Source organism: Protopterus annectens, chromosome 1.part2, assembly GCF_019279795.1.
Source record: "Protopterus annectens isolate FY-2018-M chromosome 1.part2, PAN1.0, whole genome shotgun sequence".
Lineage (NCBI taxonomy): Eukaryota > Metazoa > Chordata > Ceratodontiformes > Protopteridae > Protopterus > Protopterus annectens.
In genome coordinates, this window is record NC_056727.1 from 1,222,034,756 (window position 1) to 1,222,056,901 (window position 22,146).

Here is a 22,146-nt window from a genome sequence, read left to right on the forward strand (position 1 = left end):
AGAGTGAGCAGTCTAAAAGCATTACTCTGTCCCCAGGCAGCTGAAAACACACACACACACACACACACTTGTCAGGGCTGGGAGTCGAACATACACCTAACTACCTTATCACACTACAGCGTTTCGCAGTTACAGAACGCGCTACCAAGATTACTGGAACACAGCACTCCCAGAGGCATATTTCTAGGTGGATGGCATCATGAGCAAAGGCAAAGATGCCGATAGGGAATGTATGGAGAGTGAGCAGTCTAAAAGCATATTACTGTCCCAAGGTAGACAAAGACAAACACACGGCAGGGGTGTGAGTGGGACAACTGCCTATCTACAGAGCACTATTACAACACTACATAGATACGAGATGCGCCACAGACAGTATATCCTTCAAGACAGTCAACCAGTGTGTTCAATGTAGGAATCCATCCTGATGTGGGGTATGGACATCTGTTGCCTGAATGACCACTATCGCTATACAGGATTTCAATGGTCATGCCCATACACAGAGGCACATAACCGACAAAAGGTGTCACTGGGCATGCTCACACACTTAGTAGCACACGTCCGTTTGGAATGTACTGTGTGTCCATCTACACAACGGCGTACTGGGCATGCTCACACACTTAGTAGTAGCGAAGGGCTGTCTTGTATGCACAGGGATTCTAAACATGGAAGGGCACAGTGTGTTGATAGTGAACATTGTTAACACGAACACTGCACTACATATACCTGACACTGGTCATCAGTGCTAGATGTGTAGCGTTCATAATCATAGCTGACAATCCAGATCCAACAATGGGGAATATGGACATCTCTGCAGTGAGGAACACCTGGCATATGGCACAGTTGTGCACAATAACACTAACACCATATACCTCAGATACAGACATGTGGGCCATAAGACCGTGACGGACCACTCCAGGTGTTAGTGTCCCCACGTACATGAAGGCCACTCATGTACTGACCAGTACACACTCAAGAGCCATCACAGATGTCTCAGGTGCAGATCACAGTGGTAAATGCCACATTCTACTATGTAGCCCTCAGACATCACCATGTCCTTGGACCAGCAACACACATCCATACATTACAACACCATGTTAATCATGACCAGTGGACTGTACATAGGTCTACAACAACTGTGCAGACTACACATGTACTGACAGGGTTCCATCATGTGTTATGAAATGCAATGATACCACTGTTCATAACCAGGTCGGCTCTACACATAACAGGGGCCCTGGGTCTTATACAGCTGTAACAGATGACTGTTGCTGTACACCAAAAAACACTCATGTTCGGATATGACATACATGTAATTGCCGTGGATATGTACATGGCCCACACACACACAACACATATGTACATAGCATAGCTGTTGCTGTCCTCCGTGCAGACAAGTGGCTACAGCAATCACACGCATGCACATGGAAGATAGGTCCATGGCTGTTGAATGCTAACAGTACATAAGGTAGCAATGTTGACTGAGGTAACATTCCCTCTGTACTAGTTACCCATGACAACCATCATATCATACAACAGTCCATGTGTCATGTATGTCATCACACATGTCCACCAACTGCAATGCATGCAAACATGGCTACATGACAGGAATGTAGGACCAACACACATGTACATGTAGTGGTGTGTATTCAGCTACCATGCATGTGCAGTAGCTGATGTATGCAGTTCATCTGTGTCTAACTACAACATGCAGTTGCAATGTAGCCCCATCATTGACACCTGTATATGGTGAAATACTGACAGTACGGTAGGATGTACATCAGGTATGGATGGATGTGTGTACATAAAGTGGTGGTCCAGCTTTGCAGATGGATGTTTGCTGAAGACTGCTCACAAGTGTGTCACAAGCCGTCCTACCATGACATGTGCAATCAGTACACTATGTTACTGTTACTTGAAGGTGAAGACATACAACCTACACAGTGGTCAGGGTGTTACTGACTGTAAATCACTTGACACCTGTAACACTTACGTCCTCCCATGTGCATATAACAGCACAATTGCCGAAGGTAGGGTTGGTACACATAATGCGGCCAATACTGCTGCATGTCTGTCAGACATATCATCATATAGCAGGTGTATGATTCACAGTACTGCCATGTGTGTTTGCTTGTGTGATCATATATGCCATGTATGGTGGGGAATACATCCCAATTGTTACACACCCTTGTACACTGTTGTAGAGATCTGTAAATACTGCAGTGTAGACAGCAAGACATAGGCAGGGGTGGTGTGTGTATCACACACATGTCAGCTATCTGCATGTGAATGACATTTGTGGACTCCACAGTGTGTGTGTGTGTGTGTGTGTGTGTGTGTGTGTGTGTGTGTGTGTGTGTGTGTGTGTGTGTGTGTGTGTGTATGTATGGCTGTCTGGTGCATGGAGTGAGGGTGTATGCTACCATACAGAACAGACAGGATCCCTAACCCCTCATGGTGATGCAGTCTACTACCCTGTTGATGCCGTCAGTCTCAGCCTTACTGGCTACCTGTACATGTTCATTCTCTGTGTCGCATCATGTGGGTGCACAGTACTGTGAAGGTGATTACCACATAGGCTGGGGTCCTCACCTCAACACTATCGAGGCGGCGTTATAGTGTCATTGACCCCGTGAGTGTGGGCATGTTACTGTGTGTTTCTGTGTATGTCTGTGCGTGTTCTCATCCTGTAATGTGACAGTGTTTTACTGCTACACAGTGAGGCCTCATGCTATCAACTGGCCTCTAACCTTGACATCAGCCAGACCGCTGAGTAAACCCCCTGCACTATGTCACTGTACCTGTGATGTGACCTGGTATGGATGTCACATCTCTAGCCACTGTAGCCTATTAAACAGCTCACATGCTTCTGGATCAGTAGATGTGTGGACATCTGTGGAATGGTAGCCTTTCTAACAGTGAGGTTGAGGCTACGTATAGCATGCTGGTATTGCCATACATGCCTGTGAGTACTCCACATTTTCACATGGGAAACTGCAAACACTGCTACTTATTGGCACATGCAATTAGACCTTAAGGAGGAAAGCAGGGCATCATTACCAACATGCTGTTACTGTTGTTACCAAGACACATACTGTGGACATAAAACAATGCACTCTAACTGCAAACACTGTAACATAATGGCACATGCAATTAGATCTTAAGGAGGGAAGCAGGGCATAATTACCAACATGCTGTTACTGTTGGTACCAAGACACATACTGTGAACATATAACAATGCATTCTAAACCTGTACTACATGGTATGTGTGGTGTGTGTCAACAGTACACAACAAATGTAATATACACTTATCTCACTATTCTGTTCACCCTGTGCATCAGACCATATGAGCATTTCCCTGCACCGATGGTGTGGATGACAGGGATGTGGCACAGGCATCATCATATGCACAGGGTGATAATGTTTGCCAGGGGCATAGGCTGCACCAGTGGATGACATCATGTGTGTGGGTAAGGGCCGGTGATCTGATTGGACATGTGTGATTGTTATGCATGGGGGTGTTGCGGTGCCCTACAGATGTTTCTGCTGTGTGTGTGTATGTGTGCACACAGTTCTGTCATGTGTCCGGCCTACACAGGGGTATTATTGACAGCTCCAGATTGTACAGTCCAGGATGTACAGCTCACTGTGTCCGGCCATGGCCATGTGACCTGTGCCTGCCAAGGGTTGCACAGGCACTACCAGGCAGAGGTACAGATTGGCTACTGTCCGATGACACATGTCCACTGGAACCGTGTCCCTGCTGGGAACATCCAGGGCCATGTCCACATGGCCTGCTGTGTCCTGGTGTGGACAGCGCAGCACCAGCTGCACTGCTACTGCTACCAGCACTGTGGGAGCAGGCATGTGAGGTAGCTCGTTCACGTTGACCTGCACCAGGTGGTGTAGCTGGCCTACATCCACGTGGCCTACGCCTCACTCCTACCAGATGTTCCAACACAGACAGCTCACGCTCGCGGATTGCCATGCCACGGTCAAGGATTTCAACCATGTTACCCAATTGCCTGTCCAGAACGTCAGCAATCTGCTGTTGAGCATTTGCCAATGCCTGGATGTTGTCATTTAAAGAACAGATAGCAGCCCTCTGAAGCCTCTGCCCTTCTCTGTTCTGCCATTCAACACGTGCCTGTGCTGCCATTACAGTCTGAAACATGCGTCTGGTGACACCAGCTGCTGCGCTCTGTCCTGCAGGTGCATGTCTGCCAGAGGTCCACCTATGAGCAGCACTGGCCACATGCCTGTGTGGCACATCTGCAGTCATTACACTGACACCATGGTGTGAAGACACACCTTCTGTAGCTACCACACATTCCTGTTCCAAGCTAACACACACTGACTGTCCTTCGTCTATGGCCACTGGTGATGGGGTATGTGTTGGCATGAGAATTGAGTGCGGGGAAGAGGGGGACATAGCTGGGATGGCAACCATTGGAACAGATTCAGCCCCTGACAACCCTGCTTGCACCTCATGCATATGTTCATCACTGCTAGAGTCTGTAGGGACACTAACATCAGATGGACCGCAGGAGGGTAACGCACCTACATCACCTATGAATGCAAAGAAAGACTCTACATTACAATAGACACATAGACACACAGACACACAGACACACAGAGACACAGACACACAGAGACACAGACACACAGACACACAGACACACAGAGACACAGAGACAGACAGACACACAGAGACAGAGACAGACACACAGAGACAGACACACAGACACACAGACACACACACACACACACACACACACACACACACAGACACACACAAACACACAGACACAGAGACAGACCATGCATGTGATTTGACAGACAGCATGCAGCATGCATGTGATACAGCAGACGGCATGCAGCTCAGACATTAATAGTGGTAGTTAGCATATATCCCTGGGTTGCACACAAAAGCAAGCAGGTGTCATATCAGAAGCCATGCAGTTCACACAATCATGGTAGTAAGCATGCATCCCTGTGATACACCATGTGGACCAGCACAGGTTAACAGTACACATGGCTGATGTGACCTTGACATTAACATTTAGTATGACATGTAATCTGATGACATGTGCATTGACATGCATGCATGTCTGACACAATGGTGTCCTGACACATGTACAGCAGTGTAATGGTATCACACTGCAGTGTTGTCTGTATGCCCTACAGATAGAATGCACTTTTAGCAGATGTGCATGAGCATTAAAGGGTAGTATGAGGCGTCTACATTGCTATACAGTGTGAAGTACAGACACTGTGCCATTGCATGGCATCATGAGGCATCTATATTGCTATACAGTGTGGAATACACACACAGTGCATAGCCATGACTGCATGCATACACATTATATAACTACTGTGGATTGTGACCCACGTCGCTGAGGTGTATACACACTACACCATGCTGTGTCATGTGACAGGTCACTGGAAGACCTACGGATGACACCCCTGCACAACTACTAAAATGTCTTAGCTGCCTGGCAACTGTGTCCACACATGGCAGACTTGTCAATACACCATGTTCCACATGACATTTATGTACCACACACACACGAGGTGCACGGCTGACAGTGATGTCCAACAGCAGCAAGGGAAATATATGGTATCTGTGATCTGATGTGGTGTCTATGTCTGTGGAAGCTGTACAGGTGACTACTTTCATGCTATGACACAGTCATGATGTTCAACACATCTTATATGGTCAAATTAAGTGACACCTCCACAAGCTGTGCACAGGCGTTTAGGATGTTCAGTGTTCCACATCAACTATATAACCATTTAACAAAGGCTATAGTTGGACCATGTGTGGACAATGTGCAACAGGGTGTATACACATCACATCTACTGTGTGTTGCTACATGTCTCTGGCCATCATCCATGGCCATGTGAGAACATGTGTTGGCCAAATGTTTGTGATGGCCATCTATCTCACATGTCTGTGTTGTCCTATATGACATACACCCATAGATGTCAGATACGTCACTGTCCACAGGATTATGCAGACAAAGGGTTGTATGTTTGGTATGTGGGGTATGTATTATGGGATAGTGAGACAATATTGCAGCCGGAACACTACATGTCTGGGACATGTCAGATGGCACATCACAATGTGTACACCCATTGCAGGGGCATATTCCACAATGGTGAATCCTGTGGGCTGCCCATACAACGGTGGAGGTGTTGTTCCATGTAGGAATATGTACTATACATTGGAACAACACATGTGTGGTACGCAAACAGTACCACACAGTGAGCTGGGATGTGGTTTCATGTCGGTGTTTCATTTAGTTTGTATATATTGCACATGGGTAGCCAGTGTGATTGATGACAGATGCGACCTGTATATCGTAACTGGACCATACATTATGTGTACATGTGTTAACTGGCCACATGGCAAATAGATCTATGCATTAACATGCCTGATACTGATAACTGTCTCACCTGCAATGGACTGATGTCTGTGTGGCATGCCAGAGGTACCTGTATAGGAGTGACACAGCAGTTTGAACATTATCCATGACTGTATGACAGCTACAGGGTGCACTGTGCATGTTAACACATTCGCCTGTACAATAGCATATAGTATGCACATGTGTGCATACACAGGAGAGCATACTATAGTATGTGGCATGTGTGTAAACATACCTTGCATATGATGTTACATTACATATTGTACAGTGACACATGCAACTAAACGGGATATAATAGTTATATGTGCAGTAGTGACTTACCAGGCAACTCCAGGCTCGGTGGTTGGGAGACACCCACCTCCATGATGGCAGCTAGTGTTTGTGGATGCTATTCTGAGGGTGTCCCCAGGCTGGCCAGTAGCTCCTCAGTAGGTGTGAGTGGGGGCTGGGTTGGTGGACCGCCACCTGTTCTACCTTGTTCCCTGGCGATTGCATTGGCACGCTGTTTTGCATGTCGTATCAGGTCCATGCAGTGTCTGCGCACCTGCTGGTAGGTGCGGTTATGGCCACCCACATCATTAACCCTCCTACGAAGTTCCTGCCACAGGTCGTCATGGTGCTGGGCATGCTGTGGCACATAGCTGAACAACACCTCATAGTTATCATGGAGGTACGATATGAGGGCATCATCCTCCAGGTGGCTATACACTGGCAGGCATGAATGAGGCATTATCTGGAAGACATAATGATGGAGACAGGTCACAGTATCACAGAGATGTACAGAGATACAGCTGCACATACATTTGTATTAAATCTAGTACATATGAACAGTTATCTTTGCAAATCGTCATGACACTGACACGACTGACATGTTTATGTCACACACATGTAACACCCGTTGTGCATTGGATATCATCACATATGTGTGTCACCTCATTACATTGCTCATACTCCATGTGAATGCTGTCTTGATGTGGGCATGTCTGTTTGCCTGTATTGGTGTTCTTACCTATCAGCACATGTCTGGATGTGTCCACAGTAATGCTGTTGACCTTGATGCTGTGTATATGTTACATATCAACACATACACTGCCTTAATGGACATGAGCAGTGACAATGCAGACATGCGCACGGAAACCTTTACATGCATGTGTTTTGCCATATACATCTACACGGCACTGTACAGCAGTTCAACATCCTGCCACGTATCGCCTGTGTTGCACATGTGATACACATGGGACAATGGCTAGCCGGACGTTATTCGCAGGGATGGTTCTCAACTATAGCATATACGGGCAAGGTTTTCTAGCTGTATCCGACAGTCATTTTGCCACTGCCAGGTGCATCAGTGCCACCTTACTGATCCAGACAGTTAATGATACATCTACCATGCGGTCATCGCACCATGTATGACAGAGATGACATGTGCAGCTTTGATGAACAGGGTTGCATGGTATGGCAGGAGTATGTAACATGTATGGCACAGGGATCTGTCCAGCATGTGGCGATCCTTGTAGTAGGAAGGTGGCTGTCCATGACTTATGTCTTTCAGATCAGGATATGTACGTGTGGTATGTCCAACATCACAGTGTTGCACATGTCTTTATGCAAGGTAGCCAGCATGCTGCATAGTGGAGGTGTGGATTGTGAAGGCTGGTGTCGCCCATCCATGCATGGCCGATACCCCTTAAAGGTGATATGTGATCCGATATTGGTCACCCGAGTGCTGAGTATGCCCACCCAATGATCTCCATGCTCATGGATGGCACCCTGTCATGACATGGGTGCCTTGTATGACTACCTAATAGGCCTGGAGACGTCACCAGCTCAGGGAGGTGAACTGCACAGCACCATCCCTTACATACAGTGTCCATAATGTTGACCCCTGCCTAGGTGGTAGTTAATAGGTACAGGGTTATTCACCTAGCGGTGACAATGCTATTAGCAGTTGTCAGATTGTGCACATATGTCACGCACCTCACCCACAAAGCCCATTCTCTATGTTGTCCACAACATTGAGACAGCTATTGCTCCTATGTCATAGCCATTCACATCCTTGCATACGCAGATGCCTCCCATTTGTCTGTGTGGTATGGGCTACAATGAGGGGGGGGTACAAAACATTAACCCTGTTTTATTGTAGCTGCCACTGGTGTGATATGCACATGTCACTCAGACACCTTTTGTAGTGTTGTTTCTGTCAACAGGCCACTGGTAGAACACTCCTGTGACATACGGAGGTACATCTAGTATACTCAGTGTAGCTGGAACACAGTATGGGTGATGATGTCCTATGACCTGTCTCAGGTATGTTATGCAGTGTGAAATCATCTGTACTGTCATCTACATCTGTACTGCTAACATCTACGTTGATAAAGGTTCATAGACTTGCAGACCATACTCAGCAGGGTAATAATGCAGTGCCTCCAATTATGACTGGCGTCTCCACTTGTGGATTGCAGTGGGTTTATATTATCCAACACCCTATCTCTATTGCATATTCATGCTCAGCACTTGTTCAGAACATGTAAGCAATTAATGAGCTATTAATTACTATAGCACCCATTCCAACTCATTTACTACAAGTACACTGTTTGTCCTTACATTTCCAGCTTGCTTACAGTACAACAGCTGTTGTACACATGTACCTCACATATCTTGTGAGACATGGTTGAATATACAGGCATGTCCAAGTGTCACTTACCAGTGTTACTGCCTGTCTATATGATGAATATGGCAAACATGAGGCAATAGAGCAATTGTCTCATGTACACAGTCAATTCTCACCTTCCAACATACGACACTACAGCCTGTGGGAGATTCACATATGTAGCCATGCTGGGGGTAATGCTCTCTCCTACCCAGACTGAACCTGACATTCATGTGGGGATGTTAAACATTTGCAACACACCCCACTCATCACATAGTCTCACTAGATCTCCACCACCACAGGCCACACATAGTATGAGTACGACATTTGCAGAACCTCTCCATACTCTCTGTGTAAGCAACAGAGGCAGCCCCCATCACCAAACACAACACCAATTACTTATAGCCCACAGACTCATGTGTGCCCATCAACTACAGCCTATAGGGTGTTATAACATACCCAACACACCAGTCATAGGTGACTCTGTAGGAGGTCACACTCATGTCCCACTTAGCAGGCTACACAAGGCAATAGTCACTTACATCTGGCTGTCGGGTAACAGGATCCACAACATAACCTATGCACCCATGCCACACCTCACCAGGTACAATTTGACTGTCATTCTCCATGTTAGTGTGACTGCCCTGAGATGTAACTTCCTGGACTACATGTACAGGGACATGCAATAGCTCTCCGGTCTTGTAGCTCAGAAGGTATCACCCAAGCCCTGAAAAGCATTCTGCATTCGTCCAGACTGATACCACTGTACAACGACTGAATGTTTCACTTCAACAGTTGCCTATGCTTCTGCTGTCATTCCACAGGCATCCAGTATCTGTCTGCTTTGAATGAAATGGTCAACAAAACACGATGCTCTAGCACAGATGACCTGCATCTGTCAGCCCTGGGATTACAGATAACATGTAAGGCTCTTGCTGTTCCTATACTGCCTGTCTTGGACAGTTTCCAATAACATATTCACCACCAGATCAGGAACAGGCAAGCAAAACCTGGGGTAATGTTACTCAGTGCTTGACATCTTCATCTCTAATGCAACTCAGGCGAGGAACTCCTTATAATGGACCACTTCGATATCTCTGCAGTGACTGGGACCTGCCTCTAGGCTCCGGAGAGCACACCTGCACTGACAGGTTATACGCAGACCACACCTTTCAGTCATGTAACCAGGACCGGAACACCCATGGCGGAGGTGTGTCCATATTTCACAAGGATGTATACACCTCCAGGCTGGTTACTTAGCACAATGCATCAGAGGTAATCCACATGCAACTAACTGTGGCCAGAACTGCTATACACATTGTAACTTGCTGCGGATTCCACACCATACCCCACGGTTACCAGCCCTCATTTCTTGGTGTACTAGAAATTAGGGTTCAGACAGTAACTACTGATGTGAGACTGACACTACCCCACACTTAACTGGGATACCTACTCATGTGCTGACACATTAGGCCAGTGCTTTCTGGGATTCATAACCTCCACTCGGCTGGATCAACCCATACACACCAACACAAAGGCCAACAGTATCCTAGACATGGACATTACCAACATGTGACTGATGTTCCACACCTGGGGTTATCCCCTCATTGGTAGTTTCCGAACGTATGCTAATCACCCTTGTTATCCACATCCCGGCACCACACCCTTCACAGAATACACAGTACAAGATTTCTATGAGGCCTACTTCAGACGTCTTATGACAGTGGTAGTAAACGTCATGACACCCGTGCAGATGGACAATGTACTTACAAACGCTGAAACATACACCAGTGCACTTCATTAGCACTTACACAACTGCATGGATCATGCTATCCCAAACAGAGCCATGATGGTACCCACCAGATAACGGATGCCATTCTGGGGGTCCAGTTCCATGGACATAATGTACAATAAAGGTGGAGGCTGTTGCAAAGTGGAGTACAATCCCAAGGGTGGGGTAGCTCACTGGTCAGCCTGAGTAGGAATCCGGGATCCCTTATCACATCTTCCAAAGCTAGCTACATAAACATTACTGCGACACATTCCAAGGGCTACCACAAAGCATTATGGAGGTATGTCAGTACTCGATGGCAATACCCACATCTGCTCTGACATATGACGGTTAGGCAGGAACATTACAGAACCGACTGATATTGGCAACATCCTGGCAGATAGGTTCAATGCTAACTTTACACCCTCTCACTCCCTACAGGGCCAAAATCTATACAGGAACAATGCAGAGTCCCTGCGGTCCCAACTACGCAGTTCCAACCTGCACTGTCTAAGGCCTGGAACACAGACTCCATGTGACCGTCCAACATCCCAGGCTGCGATTTACACAAACCTCAGAATGACATGGCTCCCCACTTGGCCACCAAATTCACTAATAGCCTTGTATCAGACATTGTGGCCCCTGAATGGTGCACAGCAACAGTTATCACACTCCACACAGATGGCGCCACAATGAACCAGAGGGACTATTGCCCTATACGCCTGACTGGACTGTTCTGCAAGGCTATGGGGCACATCATCATGGAAGTCATTCACAGAGACATTGGTGGGCTCCAGACCTTTGATGCCACCCAGGTTGGATTTGTTTAAGGCCAGACCATGGCTCCTACACCTGGTGGACTCCTTTGATACTGTTACCAGGGTAGTTGATGACGGTAAGGAGGTCCACACAGCCTACATTGTCCTCTCATTGGCTTTCAGCACTGTTCTCCATTCTGGTATTGACAACATACACATCCACCTGCACATCGACCCCTACGTCTCGAGATGTTATGCAAAGTGGCTCCCGGACAGGACCCACACAGTGAGGGTAGCATACCATAGTACCTACTGTAATTCAGTTACACTTGGCGTACCACAGTCCTCAGTCATAGGGCCCCTCATGTTCGGTATATGCTTCCCTGAGGTACAGGCTAGCACAGAGGGACTTTCCCTGAATAGGTTTCCAGATGACTGCAAACAAGGAGCCATGATTGATCCACCAGCTGATTCAGACACCATCCATAAGGGTGTCACTGTGACGGATACCTGGTGTCGATAACATGGCCTCAAGCTGCATGACACAAGGTGCATAGACATCCCCTTTGGATTACACCAATCACCCACTGACTATCACATAGGTGGTAGTCCCCTACATACATGTGACATTATACAGGATCTTAGTACACACGTATATAGCACCCACTCCTTTGATAACCATATTGCCAATGTGGCATGGATATCCTTCTACGTGGCCACCCTTATCTGTAATGGGTTTGTAGCTGGAACAAAGGCACCCATTGTACCTCTATACTCCTGACGTATGACACACGTTCAAATGTACAACACCCCTTTTGAGGTGTACCTTACAGAACAGCAACGGTTTTACATAGCACAACATTAACACACCATGAGGATTGTTGACCTCTGAAGGATGATGTATGTGGCACAACTACAGACACCACAACTGTACAGATTTGCATAATGCATACTCAGGGGTGACCTCTGCTGAACATACAGGGCCCATGTCCACAACAATATTGATGGATATACTCCACATAAGCAAGATAATCAAAAGCCACTGAGAGCAACATGCTCATCGATATGTACACAAACGCAACGATGAGTGGGACGTGCTTAAGGGATACATTCCTAAACCAGACACTCACCATGCTTTGGAACATGATTCCTATGTACATCAAGCAGGGACACTCACTAGCACTCTTCATGAGATACCTCGATGGGTGGATGGGAGACACACATGTACGCCAGGGATCACTGCAGTGGCTGTACTGTACACAGGTGCAGGTAACACATGGCTCTGCTCTTCACAGACACAGGACACTACCCTAGGGAGGTGCCGCCAGAGTAAACATTGTAGTTGGGCTTACAAATGGACTTCGCCAGACAGCATAGTACCTAACTATGAACCTGTGAAGCTATTACATGTCCTTTGTGCATGGATAATTGAGTAGCTCTTCCATTTCAATTAGCTATCATGCTGTTACAGTTTCCCATGACTACAAGCCATAAGTATCCTGTTATTGTGTATTGTACATGCCAATAGACATACCTTTTGTTTGCATGATATAACAGTTATGCTGTGTAAAATATCTGACATATCTACCTACAATACTGTACATTACACATATTTTAAACATTACCCCATAATGCAAAGCATACTTGCACAGCAGGACCACCTTTGGCATGTTATTCTCGTTATATGCCCATACACATGCCTACTGTGACAGTATATCAACATATACTATCCCCTGCTATGGCACATACTTGTTGGACAAACCCTACCACTGACGGCGGGTGGTGTGGAATTGTTGTGTTTAAAGCCCTCATGTAGCATCCCATGTGGTGTATGAGATGTTTGCCTTGTGGCCCACAGCAGGACACACAATTTCTACAAGCATTACTATGCTCAACAAGACATCACTACATAATACCTTTTCCCACTTTATGCATTGTGTACACTTTAATTAATACAAAACAGGCTCTACATACACTAACATACTGAGTGTTCCACATACCTTGTTAGCGTTCCAAGTCTTCGTAAATATCTCTCTTACAACTTTACTGTTTAAACGGTTCTATGGTATGAGCATACAGTTTGAATGCATGGCAAGGCATCCTTATATACGTAGATACCTGTAACATGTGGTATCCTGCCGCCAGTTGGTGTTCCTGAGTGAATTATTACATGCACATCAGCTGTGTAGCTACTCCATTCACCAATTATGCGGCAACAGTGGGGTATAATTGAATTCTCCACTTGGGCGTTGCCCTTTTGCCCTACCTTCGGGGAGACGGCCTGTATGTGTTTTGTTGTGAGGAATTGCAACTGCTATTTGGAGAGACATGGATATTTTGAATTCATGTCCCCTGTGGATTGTGTGTGACGGCTAGAGTATGTGGTTCTACATGTGAGTGTACCTGTCATCTCAACCGTCTGATAAGGGACTATTGCAAACAAAACCTGTAACATCGCCGTCTGTTCCATTATACAACAGCTACGATTTCACATGGCGCCATTACAAATGTGTCTCTCACAAGGTATGTTAACACTTTTTAGATGTAATTGAGTGAGTGGATGTCTGTGATGTTATTACAGTCTGTATTGCAATTGTTTCGGGTGTGGGGGAGATGTAGGTGGGTGTACATAGCATATACAGGTTTGTGGGGACTGCATTTCTACATATTCCATATATGAATCCCCAAATGATGTGGATATTCTACAAAAAGGCCTTACAGAAACAGATGCCTGGTGCCAGAGCCATGGGCTCAAGCTTAATGCCAAGAAATGTATAGTTATCCCCTCTGGAAAAAAACATGTACCCATGAATTACCACATAGGTCGCAGGACGCTAAACATCGAATGTGTGATGAGAGACTTAGGGACACGGGTGGAAAGTGGTCTCACTTTCGATAACCACATTGCCACAACAGTCAGGAAATCCTTCTATGTGGCACACCTCATCACTAAGGGCTTTTCATCCAGAAAAAAGAGGTCATTGTCCCACTGTACTCATCCCTCATTAGACCCATTATAGAGTATAATGCCCCATTTGGTATGTACCTCACAAGACATCTGCAACAGCTGGAAAGGCCACAGAAATACCTCACCACATGAAGCACAGGCCTAAAGCAGATGCCATATGCTGACCATCTAAAAACACTCCAGTTATACTCTGTGGCATATCGTCTACTCAGAGGCGATCTCTGCTTAACATACAAGGCCATGTCAAACCCTGAGTTGTTGGACATGCTCCACTTAAAGAAATCCCAATCCTTCAGAGCCACACGCTCCAGGGATCTAAACCTTGTCATCACAATGAACAAAACATGCTGGAGGGATAGTTTCCTGACCCAGAGACTCCCCATTCTCTGGAATAGACTGCCCATACATGTCAAGCAGAGCGCCTCATTGGCCCTCTTCAAAAGGAACCTTGATGATTGGATGGGAGATAGAAAATTCACCCCGGGGATCATGTCAGTTGCCCTGCTAGACAGGGGCCCAGAGAAGTAAATATTGTGGGAAGAAATATCCAGGGAATTGGGAATTGTTATGGCTAGGCTTGCATAGGCCCTAGGGCCGATAGCTTAGTACCAACCTATGTGTGTGGGCTCCTTCCCTAATTGAAGACCTATCATTTAGTAGACTAAAACTATGGTTGTTGCAGGCTTATACATTGAGCCATTGTTAATTGGTTCCTATATAGCATGCAGGTGAGGTTGATACTTCAGTATATCTGGAAATTCATCAATATGTAAGGGAATGTTACTAAATGACAGCTGTCTCGTGTATTTCTGTCACAGATATTTGCACTCATTGCAGTTGTGTTGGTGACTGAACCTCTTTGGCATGGGTTGCCACCTTTTCAAATGGCCATAGTGGGACATTTGCAGGACACACATTGGTGTTTACAGGCCGACACATACCCATGGTCAGTACACAGGATAGAATGTACTTTTATCCTAAATACATACGTATTCTTGTAGCACTTTAGCTACTTATCATGTTTCATGTAACATTTACGTATTTTAGATACAGGAATAACTATTTAATGCAACTATTACATAATATATGGGACATAATTATGTCCTACAATCTCGGACATTTGCCCTTTTTGATATTTGTTGTCAGGACACAACTGCCCAGGGAGGGGCTGTCTCTCAAAGTGGGACAGATGGTAACCGTATGCCTACAGCCAGCTATGACCACACCTACTGTAATGATCTACCTCCGAGTTAGCACTAACAGACACACGATGCAAACACACACACATTACAGTCCCACGGAAACGCACACGGCACCCTCAACACACACTTACACAGACTACAGCAATCACAAACACAGTTGAACACAGTACCTACCTGGACTGCAGCACTGGCAGAGGTAACTAAATGTCCCTTAACATCCTGATAATATTACTCGCTGTTCTAGTGTTCCGGTACTGTGGTCTTTCGGTCTTTAAGCCTCATGATTACGTGTGTTGGTATGTGAAACATTCGATAGTTGGCAGTATCCTATTTATTTGTACCTCCACGGTTGTGTACATGTCGTTGATCTATCTATATATTTGCAGATATAGGTGAATCCGTAGAGAGATCTCTATCACCCTATCTCTATTTGATATATATATATATATATATATATATATATATATATATAGAGAGAGAGAGATAGAGAGAGATAGTGAGAGGAAGAACACACCTTTCGTTGTGTACATGGCGGTGTATACTGTTTCATGGACTCCGCATGTTTGTGTTTTAACCTGTCACAATACACACCTGCCATTGGTACATCTCGGGTAGCTTAGTGTTAGGTGATTGTGTACATGATTGCGTGTTCTACTCCTGGCAGTGGTTGTTTTACCCTTCAGAGCAGGCATTATTAGTGCAGGGGTGAATAATGCTAGTTTCACCTGTTTTGGACATCGTTGACCTTGATCTGCGCGAAATTCAGCAAAGCTTAGCCCTGTTTCGTGCATATCCGTATAGTCATGTTTAAACGATGCTTACCAGCACTTGCCAATGCATAAACCCGCTAACATGTGCTAAACCTGATCTGATGACATGCATCCAACATCCATTATTCGTGCCTTCGGGATTAAGTAACGTCCCTTGCAGGACGTGGAACCGGGAACATGCATGACAGTCAGTGCATTTACCACTTGGGCATCCGGGATTTGTACACGTGCTATGGTGTTTTGTATGTGGACTGTACTACAGCTGTTACTCCATACTGCAATCAAATGTGTAACTCAGTTAGTTTACATATGGATGAGACCTATTAATGGTATGTCCAAGTGATGTTTAATGGATGTGCTCCAGCATTGGGAATGTATGTCACAGTGAGCCACACACTATAATGTGCTACGCCTTCACACAACCATAGGTGGAGAATGGTGGGGTGACAGATACCTGTCATGGGTACTCCCCATGCTTTGTCACTACATCCCTGATTACATTATATGGAGCCCCTCATTAAACACACCAGGGAATACATGCAGAGTGTGTGGGGAACAGTGATTACACACATGCATCCCGCAATTGGCTCTGCTCAACTGAGGGACAGTTGGTTAATTGATGTGGTGGTGACAGCAGACATTGTTTGCCTTGGTTGATGAATGGCCTTTGACAATAGGGCATGTACGTACCGATGTACCTAGGAACCTGTACATACAGTATCAACATATGCTGCTAGGTGCATGTACTGTTCAAGTGTTGACATTCCTTGTTCCAATAGCTGTTGTGTGTGCAATGGTTAAGGGCTGCCTATGTAGGATTCACACAGTAGGCCACCTATACATTACAATTTAGAGGTGGTCGTGTGTGTGTGCCATCCAGTTTACTGTGTGTGCAGGTGGAGAGGTGTGTCAGTCCATAGGGGCCTACACTGTCAGTGTATGTGCTATACGTTCCCTCTTTGTCAAGGCATGGGCATATTGGGCACACCTCCATCTGCCTACTGGGGCTGGCACATGGTGTTTGTGGTCTGAATCCCTCTGTGCCTGTGATGGCCTTGGCAATTGCGGTGGGCTGTGAGGGCCTTCACCATTATGTCCCTGTTGCAGCTGTTTCCGCAGGATCATATTATGTAGCATGGCACATACTATGAAGATGTGGGCACACGTGCCTGGAGAGTACTGCAAGGCTCCACCAGATATGTCCAAGCAATGGAACCATAATTTCAGCATCCCAAACACACGCTCTATGATGATTCTGGTTTGTGCGTGTGCCTCATTATGACGTTCTTGCATGGGTGTGTGTGCATTTCTGATGGGAGTCATCATCCACGGCTCCAGTGCATAGCCAGCATCCCCCATAAGGTGGCCATGTGGGATGTCCCCCCGACAAATACCTGATACAGCTGTGAGGCATGCCAGATGTGGGAGTCATGGTAGCTTCCAGGGCTGCCAGCACACATATCCATGATAATGCCCTGGGCATTGCACATGACCTGGCAGTTGATGGAGTGGTATCCTTGTGGTTTATTTAGTGCCTACCATGCTCACTGGGTGGTGACTTGATATGTATGTGCGTGCAGTCTATCGCACCCAGTACCTCCGGGTAGTGTGCCACATGGTTCAATTGGCTCTGCTCAACTGAGGGACAGTTGGTTAATCGATGTGGTGGTGACAGCAGACATTGTTTGCCTTGGTTGATGAATGGCCTTTGACAATAGGGCATGTACCGATGTACCTAGGAACCTGTACATACAGTATCAACATATGCTGCTAGGTGCATGTACTGTTCAAGTGTTGACATTCCTTGTTCCAATAGCTGTTGTGTGTGCAATGGTTAAGGGCTGCCTATGTAGGATTCACACAGTAGGCCACCTATACATTACAATTTAGAGGTGGTTGTGTGTGTGTGCCATCCAGTTTACTGTGTGTGCAGGTGGAGAGGTGTGTCAGTCCATAGGGGCCTACACTGTCAGTGTATGTGCTATAATGCCTCTTTGTCAAGGCATGGGCATATTGGGCACACCTCCATCTGCCTACTGGGGCTGGCACATGGTGTTTGTGGTCTGAATCCCTCTGTGCCTGTGATGGCCTTGGCAATTGCGGTGGGCTGTGAGGGCCTTCACCATTATGTCCCTGTTGCAGCTGTTTCCGCAGGATCATATTATGTAGCATGGCACATACTATGAAGATGTGGGCACACGTGCCTGGAGAGTACTGCAAGGCTCCACCAGATATGTTCAAGCAATGGAACCATAATTTCAGCATCCCAAACACACGCTCTATGATGATTCTGGTTTGTGCGTGTGCCTCATTATGACGTTCTTGCATGGGTGTGTGTGCATTTCTGATGGGAGTCATCATCCACGGCTCCAGTGCATAGCCAGCATCCCCCATAAGGTGGCCATGTGGGATGTCCCCCCGACAAATACCTGATACAGCTGTGAGGCATGCCAGATGTGGGAGTCATGGTAGCTTCCAGGGCTGCCAGCACACATATCCATGATAATGCCCTGGGCATTGCACATGACCTGGCAGTTGATGGAGTGGTATCCCTTGTGGTTTATTTAGTGCCTACCATGCTCACTGGGTGGTGACTTGATATGTATGTGCGTGCAGTCTATCGCACCCAGTACCTCCGGGTAGTGTGCCACATGGTTCAATTGGCTCTGCTCAACTGAGGGACAGTTGGTTAATCGATGTGGTGGTGACAGCAGACATTGTTTGCCTTGGTTGATGAATGGCCTTTGACAATAGGGCATGTACGTACCGATGTACCTAGGAACCTGTACATACAGTATCAACATATGCTGCTAGGTGCATGTACTGTTCAAGTGTTGACATTCCTTGTTCCAATAGCTGTTGTGTGTGCAATGGTTAAGGGCTGCCTATGTAGGATTCACACAGTAGGCCACCTATACATTACAATTTAGAGGTGGTTGTGTGTGTGTGCCATCCAGTTTACTGTGTGTGCAGGTGGAGAGGTGTGTCAGTCCATAGGGGCCTACACTGTCAGTGTATGTGCTATACGTTCCCTCTTTGTCAAGGCATGGGCATATTGGGCACACCTCCATCTGCCTACTGGGGCTGGCACATGGTGTTTGTGGTCTGAATCCCTCTGTGCCTGTGATGGCCTTGGCAATTGCGGTGGGCTGTGAGGGCCTTCACCATTATGTCCCTGTTGCAGCTGTTTCCGCAGGATCATATTATGTAGCATGGCACATACTATGAAGATGTGGGCACACGTGCCTGGAGAGTACTGCAAGGCTCCACCAGATATGTTCAAGCAATGGAACCATAATTTCAGCATCCCAAACACACGCTCTATGATGATTCTGGTTTGTGCGTGTGCCTCATTATGACGTTCTTGCATGGGTGTGTGTGCATTTCTGATGGGAGTCATCATCCACGGCTCCAGTGCATAGCCAGCATCCCCCATAAGGTGGCCATGTGGGATGTCCCCCCGACAAATACCTGATACAGCTGTGAGGCATGCCAGATGTGGGAGTCATGGTAGCTTCCAGGGCTGCCAGCACACATATCCATGATAATGCCCTGGGCATTGCACATGACCTGGCAGTTGATGGAGTAGTATCCCTTGTGGTTTATTTAGTGCCTACCATGCTCACTGGGTGGTGACTTGATATGTATGTGCGTGCAGTCTATCGCACCCAGTACCTCCGGGTAGTGTGCCACATGGTGGAAGAGACGCATATTGCTGACCAACTCCTCCTGAGTTTGGGGGAAGTATATATGCTCATTGGCATGTGGTAACATGGCATCCAGGAACCGGTGTAGTACCCTGGATGCTGATGCCTGTGAGATCCCCATTATATCTCCAGTTGGCCTTTGAAAGGTACCTGTGGCTAGTATTCTCAAGCTTACACATACCTTCGTGTCCACTGGGATGGGTTCCCCTCTGTTGTTTCTGGATCTCAGGTGTGGCCGGCACAGCTCAACTATTTGCTGTAAGATGTCCCTGTCCACCCTGTAACGCTCTACTATCTCCAGATCATGTAGCCCCTGGTAGGTTACCCTTGGTCTGAACACTCTTCTCCTCCTCTGGGGCCTGCGGTTGTTGTCAGCATCATCCTCCACAACACCTTCAGTCTCTAACACATGGTGATGAATCACAGCTATGGCAGCTCCCAACATGTATGTTGTAAAAGTTCCCCATCTGTTTACACCAATGGTGCAGTGTTTGGGAATACACAGGTGTGTGTGAGGTGCCTTCACACTTTATACTATTGTGCTTTGAACACTGTTGATGTCATAGGGTGTGTATGTACAATCAGAGCTACAGGGTATCTTATGTGTTTTACCACAGGTACTGCTATTGTGGTGCCTTTGGTGTTGAATTACATTTAGCTGCCGTGGGTTACCTCTTGCCCTTCCCTTAACATTTCTTAACGTTTCCCCTCCCATTTTCTGGCATACATCCAGCAGCCTGCTTTCTTTTGTACTCTCCAAAACCTGGCTTATCTTGCGAGATGTGTTCTATGGCTGATCTACTGCAGGTTTGCTTTGCTCTGCTATGACAGTTCTCTTTTCTTTGCAATCCGACACCTCCCCTATCCTGTTCTGCAGGTTGCTGCGAGCAGACTTGTTAGCTGCCGTCGATTGCCCACTGTGAGTTAATAGGTGTTAATTGCTCAGTTGTACTCCAATTACCCTACTGCGGCATTTCCTTATTTTCTTTCCCTAACCTTCCTGTTTGAGCTATGGTGTGCTTACCAGGTTTCGGGCATGTTTTCATCCATGTACACATGCGCTTTTGGGTACCATATGTGCTCTCAGCTAAACGATGCTATACCTACATCCACACCCCTATCCTGCGGCTTTGCTTAGCAACGGCCAGCCCGGATTTGCATTGCCCCAATGTGCTTACAGCTACGGTGGCACACCCCACTGCTGATGTCATGTATACCTCCAAACCACTCCTCGGTGTTGTAGCGCTGCGCCGTATGGTACATCCTTAGTCCGGCGAGACGTTTGCAATTCACTATTACTTGCCTCATTTGCATAGCATTGACTATTAATTCATAGTTACCTCACCGAACACTGTCACAGACCCTTAGCAACCCTTGCAGCTTGGTTGTGGTGTACCATGCATACCATTGTGTATTATAGTGAAATCATAATTTGTATTACATTGCGATTTTATGACATTTGTATATATTTTCCTTTTGTTCCCATTTGCGCACACATGCCCTGCGGTTGTACTTTGCGTAACTTTGTAATACATGAGTCTGGTCCGCTTTCATAGCTCCGATGTTCTGTTTGGCAAAATGTAAACCGTTTTTTTTTGGTTTACATTTCTGTGGGCTTACGCTATGCCTGCATCACTTAATGAATCACTATGTACCTTCATTTGCATGGTGCAGTACTGCGCATGGGGTGATTAGCATACCTGAGCCGAGGGCTGCGCAGATCTGGGGTACGCTGGTAGTGCACGTGGAATTGGATCATACCTGAATCGCTCGGCGGCCATATTTGGCATTATACCGCCTACGCTATGCCTGCACCTGGCGCAAGCTTCATGAATCCCGGGGATTGTCCACGAACCTCTTAAAAAATAATATCTTTTCATAATACCAAGTATTTT